At 46.9% G+C, this 6,816-nt stretch overlaps 1 long non-coding RNA gene across 1 annotated transcript; it reads left to right on the top strand.

The window, feature by feature from the left end:
• Nucleotides 1-2,777: 2,777 nt before the first annotated feature.
• Nucleotides 2,778-6,065, top strand: LOC139836066 (uncharacterized). The gene is made up of 3 exons (XR_011751972.1): nt 2,778-3,149; nt 4,460-4,540; nt 5,766-6,065. It is a non-coding gene; the product is annotated as an uncharacterized lncRNA (long non-coding RNA).
• The last annotated feature ends 751 nt before the right edge of the window (nt 6,066-6,816 follow it).

Consider the following 6,816-nt stretch of genomic DNA (forward strand, 5'->3'; position numbering starts at 1 on the left):
ATCTAGACATATGGCACAAGAGTGGTATAAGTATCCACTTTTGACACAATGTCCGGATGAGAAGCACAAAGGTAGAGAGGCAAACCTTGACGATCATCGATACAGAGTGTCCATTGTCTTGTCGAACTCATTAGTTGATCCTTGGGGTTGCTATACCGTTGGACCCCCTCATATCTTGCTCTTGAGTATGTCTTGTACTTTGCTTGAGTTATGAAAGAGTCTTGATGCTTTAGCACCCCCGGCGAGAATGGACCAAAAAGATAGGTTCTTGTGAGGTCCCTTGATCTTCATCACGATTTGGGTCCTCGCCATGACCTCATTGTTGTTGATGCCGAACTTGAGGTTGTGAAAGAGGTGATCTAGCACTTGGTTGTCCAATGGAAAAGACTTGGCCTTGTGGTGTAGATTGCTCCACATAGGTGGAACTTCGTCCTTCCCCGGCACTCATAGAAGGTAGCTTTTGAGATCGGCGAGTGCCAACACCCATCCTTCCTATGGTAACCGGGGGAATTGCATCTCTTTTCTCTCAAGAAGCACTTCGCCTCCTCCAAAGAACTATCATATCCATCGAAAGGTCTCATCACTCAATACCACAAACCACACAATAGACTCATACTCCATCATCATGTTTGAGTGTCTTCTCAGGTTTGTCTCTCACTTCCGGCAACCCTATGATGTTAGGGTAAGAGTATGGCTAGGAGCAAATAGTGGATTCCTTCTTTGCCAATGAAGATATCCAAGATCTTGAGCACAAACTCCGTTCCATTGTTGCTTCTTCTTGCAAGGATTATGTCATAGAATTTGTATTGAAATTGTTTGAGAAACTTCATCATGGTTCATTTCCTTCAACAAGATTCCTACAAAACACAATCTCTACACAAAGAGCAAATTCCATTAGTCCTAGGCCGTGGCCTCTTGAAGAGACTAGCTCCACAAGAGAACCACTACATGTTCATAATAGTAGGTACAAAAACCCAAGAGTGTAAAGCAATGAACAAAGAGAACATATGATGAGGACTAAGCCCAAGGGTGTGCCCGATCTTCACGGATTTGGATGGGTTTCGTGGGGGAGGTGGATGAACACGAAGAACACGGGTGGATGGCAGGGTGGATCGAAGGTACAAACGCAACACACACACACAACCGGTTGTTCTTCGTTGGCCCGATACACCAACCCAATGGAATTGCAAGAAAAAGACCCACAAGGAGTAGAATCCCTCACAAAAGATTGGCAATAGCAATTGATAGAGTTCCAAAGAGGAAAAGAGTGCAAATAGATAGAATTGCAAAAGCAAAAGATCCAAAACACTAGAATTCCTAGAATGGAAGAGATCAACCGCCTAGAAGAGTAGATAACTTCGTAGATTGGTAGATCTAGAAGGGTTTCCCATGGGAAGGAGCATAGCTCATGTTTTCTCTTACATCAAGTCTAATCTCAGATCTGAGCCAACAAGGCTATTTATAGGTGGGGGCGAAGGGATAAGTTACACGCTGAAAAGTGTTGTTGTGCTGAAGTTCGATGGGGCGGAAGTTCCGGTCGTCCGGAGCAGAAGTTCCGGTCATGGGCGGAAGTTCCGGCCGGGCCGGAAGTTCCGGCCAACTTTCGGCCTAGTTCCGGAAATTGGTGATTTCCTTGCAGCACTATCCATTGTTGTTTTTGCGCAATTTCGGAACATGGGCGAAACTTGGGCGGAAGTTCCGGTGGGCGGAAGTTCCGGTCCTTCGGGGCGGAAGTTCCGGCTGGAGCCTTTTCCCTGGGCGCTGGAAGGCATCTGGAGGGCATCTGGCCGGAAGTTCCGGTCCTGGGGGGTGGAAGTTCCGGCCTGGGCGCTGTAGCTCCATCTTCATCATTTCCAGCTCTCTCTCCATTGGCTTGGTTTCCATGGCTCGCGTCTTGGTCGATGTACCTGATTGAACATAGGGTATTTGCATGAAGTAGCACGCCATCCAAAGGGGTATCAAAAGCATACGTGGAAAGGAGCGAATTCACCTCTTGGTGTAGGGCTTGGGCTCGAGCTCGTGTCATTTGTAACATCCCAAGAGTAATACCTAGATCCTTTTTACCTTTCTTGCATTGTCATCACCTCATCATGTTGCATTCATGCATATCAACATCTTTTGGCTTTTATAAAATTGCATTTGGTTTTGGCTTTGCTTTGTTTGCTTGTGGTTCTTCCTCTTCCTCTCTCTTAGTTCATTCCCTCCCTCTTGTGATGTTCCAAGAAAAGCTAACAAGCATAAACCTATCCCTCTACTTAACCTACTTTCAAATAGGTCATGCCAAAATTCTCTATTTTCCTTGGTTGCTATAAACCTACTCCTCCCCTTTCTTTTTGTAATGCTCATGGTTTAAATCTTGAGTTGGGCTTCTTCCTTCTCAAGTGGTTGAACGAATCAGGTTTAGCCAAATATTTTTTGAATACCAATTATTTTGGTTGCTACCAAAATTCTCTATGGCTCCTTCAATTTCTTTTCATTCTTTTATTTCTCTCAAGCCTACCATAGTTGGTATATAAGGCTGAGCCTCAATTCAATTCCTTTCAAATTTCAAAATCTTCTCTACTCAAATTTCAGAAAAGAATTTATAAGTGAGAAAGAAATAAATAAAAAAAACATAAAAAGACATAAAAGGAAAAGCCTAAAACTAGCCTAACCTACCTAGCCCAAGACCACAGCAGCCTTCTTCTAGCCCAACCCAGTTTTTCACGTGGAGAAACTTCCCTGTACTTCTTCTTCCTTGGTACCACCACCTCCATCACCGTATGATTCTCTCCCCCTTCGTGGATGCTTGCCACCTGCCTCCTTTCCCCTTTAAACGCCAGCAGCAGGTCCACAAAACCCTAGCCGCTTGTTTCCTCCTCTCCAAGCCGCCGCCGCCTTTCCATCTCTACCTTCCCGTGAGAGAGAGAGGGTTTTCACCGAGGGCATCTCCGACCACCGCCGTCGCCATGGCCTGCCTCGAGCCAACTTGAGTGGGGGAATCGAACCCCCTCTTCCTCCTCTTCCTCAACGTCTTGTACACGGAGCCGAGCGCCGCCCGCAGCTGCACGTGCACGTCCCCGCTGTTGACGTCTAACCCCGGCCACCTCGTCGTCCCCGACACCGGCGACCTTCCCCGCCGCATCCTCCTCGTCTTCGAGCACCCCAGGGTGAGCGGAAGCACCTCCTTACCTTCCCCCTACAAGCACGCTTCTTCATCTCTGGTTCGGAAGAAATGAAAAAGACGTCGTTGTCCGAAACAGCACCACGGCATCGTTTTCGCCGTTGTTTTACCGGCAGCACAGACCTCCTCAGGACGAGCCGTTGGCACCACTAGATGCGCGCCATCTCCTAGATCAACCTGGTGTTTTACTTCACCCAAATAGATGCTGTTATGCGACGCAGCCGTCGCTTTGGGCAACTCCGCTGTTACGTTTTCGCCGCTGTCACGATCTTTCAGTACTCTGTCGAGTTCTTCAGAAAATCCAGTTAACGTACATGTTCCTTTGTTTTCTTCACTTGGAACCAGTCTCGTTTCCAAGCTTTTCAAAACGTTTAGCACACTGGTACTTGTCCCGATCCAGGTCCCAAGGAACGAAGTTGTTCAGTGGATGTCTGTTCACATCTGTTGAAGAACGTCCAGGTTTTCTTCAGTTAATCTGTCACGTTTTTCAGTTAGCAAGTGTTTGTTTTCTTCAGTTCAAGTGTCATCCTTCAAACAGCAGGGTCCAGTTTTTCTGTCACGGTGCCATTTTTCCTCCGGCGTGTCTCCGGCGAACGAGTCCACGGTAGAGCAAGCCATTAGTATCTGCAGATGCACACCACTACTAGCTCCATCTTTGTTTTTGGTTTGCGCAAAGCCGTGCCCAATTATCGTCGCGGCTATCGCTTTAAAATCTGTGCACTTTCGCTGTCTACAGTAAACTGCTGTCACAAATTTCAGAAACACTGTCGTTCTTTCTTCAGCAAAATTCAGTTATCTTGGAGACCACCTCTTCTACCCTGTAGCCTGTATCAAAGCAAAACCTGCCACACAACACACTGTTACCGTTCCTTTGGATCTGCCAAGGCGTCCAGGGTTCAAATCCTGGCTGGCGCAGGACTTAAACTCCCTTTTTGCAAACTGCTGTTCATCAATATTTTTGCCCCTGCCTATTTTCAAACCTTTTAAAATTGCATCTTCCAAAATCCAAATCACACAAACTTTATATCTAATTGCATCAGCAAAGCATGAAGTATTCAAATATCACCATGTCATGCATCATTGGCCGCATCCCTGGTTCGGCCAAATCAAAGTGCAACTTCAACTAAATGCTACGTGTGGGTGTTTTTATCATTTCATGCTACTTTGGAAAGCACCCCACTTAACTTTGCTATACATGAAACCTTGCACCTCATGCATCATATTGCGCATTGCATTTTCTTGTATTGATTTGTGCTATAGTTTTCTTGTATGTGCTATTTGGTTCTTCTCGAGTAGACGCCGACGCAGAGCAGTACGAGCAGGAGTACGAGTTCCCTCTGGAGGATCGTGTCGGTGCTTCTACCTCTGATCTGACAGGCGAGCCCACCCCTTCACCTATTTTACATTTACATGCTCTTTTGATCTATTGCTATCCTTATGTTGCGATTCTGTTGTGTCACGTGTCCTATCCACCTGTTACCTATATGTCCGAGATACACCTCCTCGCCCTACCTGTTGTTTGTTAGTCGTAGGCGAGTTTAGGGTTTTCTGTTGATATCTCGAAATGTTCGGGATATCTTGTTGGGATGATGACACATGTACCACCTTTTCAAAGTGATGATGATAACTTTTGCTACAACTTAAAATTGCTAAGGGTTATAATATTGCAGAGGCATCGGTGAGCCCCTTTGCGAAAGCATCGGATTTTTGTCTTGCTTGTGTCCCCTAGGACCCGAGTTCTTGTTATCTGTTTCTAAGCCTGAGCGCGCTAACCACTCGTGGGAGGTTTTATCGGGACCCCCCATCACCCATTACCATTTCTCAAGTCTGTTGAAAAGGGGGCCACAACCTTGGTTTTATTTGCCTATGCCATGTATGCCATGCTTTACTTACTGTTGCCTTCGGGTGTTTACTTCTTGTTGCCTTCGGGTGTTTATATTCTGTACTGTACCCCGCGGGACGTTTAGCGAAGCGTGTGGTTCGCACGCCTAGCCGCCGACGCAAACCCTGAGTCCGCATCGGAGTACGGCCGAACTTCGTTTCGGGTAGCTTAGTCGGGTGGCCCCCCTAGGCATTCTTGTTGATTTGGGAACGGTCTTGTTGTGAGACTCCGCACTTGCTATGCGGGTTCGAGCATGCGTGTATGGTAACATTGGTGCACCCCTGCAGGGTAAATCTTATCGATAAGCCGTGTCCGCGGTTATGGACGACTTGGAGCTGTTTAACTCGATCATAGAACAACTTACACCTAAAGTTGTCGCTAATAACTTGCTAATTACTTGCGTAGTAAGTTAGCCTTATTATAATGGAATGGATATAAAATTGTCAACTGTGTGAGTGCCTTGTTAGTACCTCTTGGCTAAGGGGGATCGCAATGGCAGGGTTTTGATTGCAGAGTATAGAACTGCTAGAATATGCGCTCTCTCACCTTCTCTATTAGACGGATGTTGTAGCGTGTCTCTATTGGATAGTGCTTTGCTGCCGCTAAACTCGACCATATAGCCGGGCGAAGTTTACACCGCCCACCAGCAAGCATAGCTGGTCTTTTCTCGCAAGTACGTGCCAACGGTACTTACCCTCGTTTTTCTTCCTCTTTTTCCAGAACACGCTTTTCGACAAACAGGTACAACAGATGATGATCAGTACGCAGGTGGCTCCTTTGTCGAGTTCACGGACGGCGACTTCGTTGCGTAGCAGGATCGTTCCTAAGGCAGCAGCATGTGGCTTGTTGGTTATGGAAATACCGCTTGATTATCTTCAGGACTCTTAGTCCAATTTGGATCTTGTCTGTACCCAGACTATTTGGCTATCTTATGTATGATGTAATGTTGGGACATGTGTCTTCTGAGTGTCATTTGGATCTTGCTCATTAGAGCGTTGCTATATATATGAACCTTATTTCCATCTTTTGTGTCGTACATAGTCATGTTGTGATATTCAAGCTGTATTCTACCCTTGTATCCTGTGCACAGTGTGTGTATGTGTGAAGTGCACAGGAAGGTGAAGCACTCAGGCTTGGTAAGCCTACCGTGAGCCTTTGAGGTGGGTCTTGTGTGCATGGGCGTGTCGAGCTGTTGCTTGGCCTACCCATATGCTTGGGAATGCGAGGCGACCTCACGGTCCTTTGTAGTGACCTCATGCACATAAACCCCTCTTACCTGCGCGCTCTAGGTTTTCCTACTACTGGGGCTTACATCATTGGACCACGAGGAGGGCTTGTCGGTCTTGAGGCGGCGGTGTCCGAAGGCCACCCCGTATCATCTCCCCCCCCCCCTTGGGAAAGAGTCGTCCTCGACTCTATGTTCTCCTCATCGCCATGATAGGGTGAGAGATCGGACACATTGAATGTGTTGCTCACCAAGTACTTGGATGTTGGTATGTCGATGACGTAGGCGTTGTCGTTGATGTGCTTGAGGACCTTGAAGGGACCATCGCCTCGGGGCTTGAGCTTGGAGTTTCTTTCTTGAGGGAAACGGTCCTTGCGAAGATGTATCCACACTAGGTCTCCTTCATTGAAGATCCGTGCCTTTTTCGTCATGTTGAGGCGTGTTGCTTGATGAAGAACTTGTTGCTCGATTGTTGCCCTTGTATCTTCATGTAGCTTCTTCATGTATTGTGCTCGCTTGTCGATGTTCATGTTTACTTGATCATGT

The sequence above is a fragment of the Lolium perenne genome, chromosome 2, assembly GCF_019359855.2.
Source record: "Lolium perenne isolate Kyuss_39 chromosome 2, Kyuss_2.0, whole genome shotgun sequence".
NCBI lineage: Eukaryota > Viridiplantae > Streptophyta > Magnoliopsida > Poales > Poaceae > Lolium > Lolium perenne.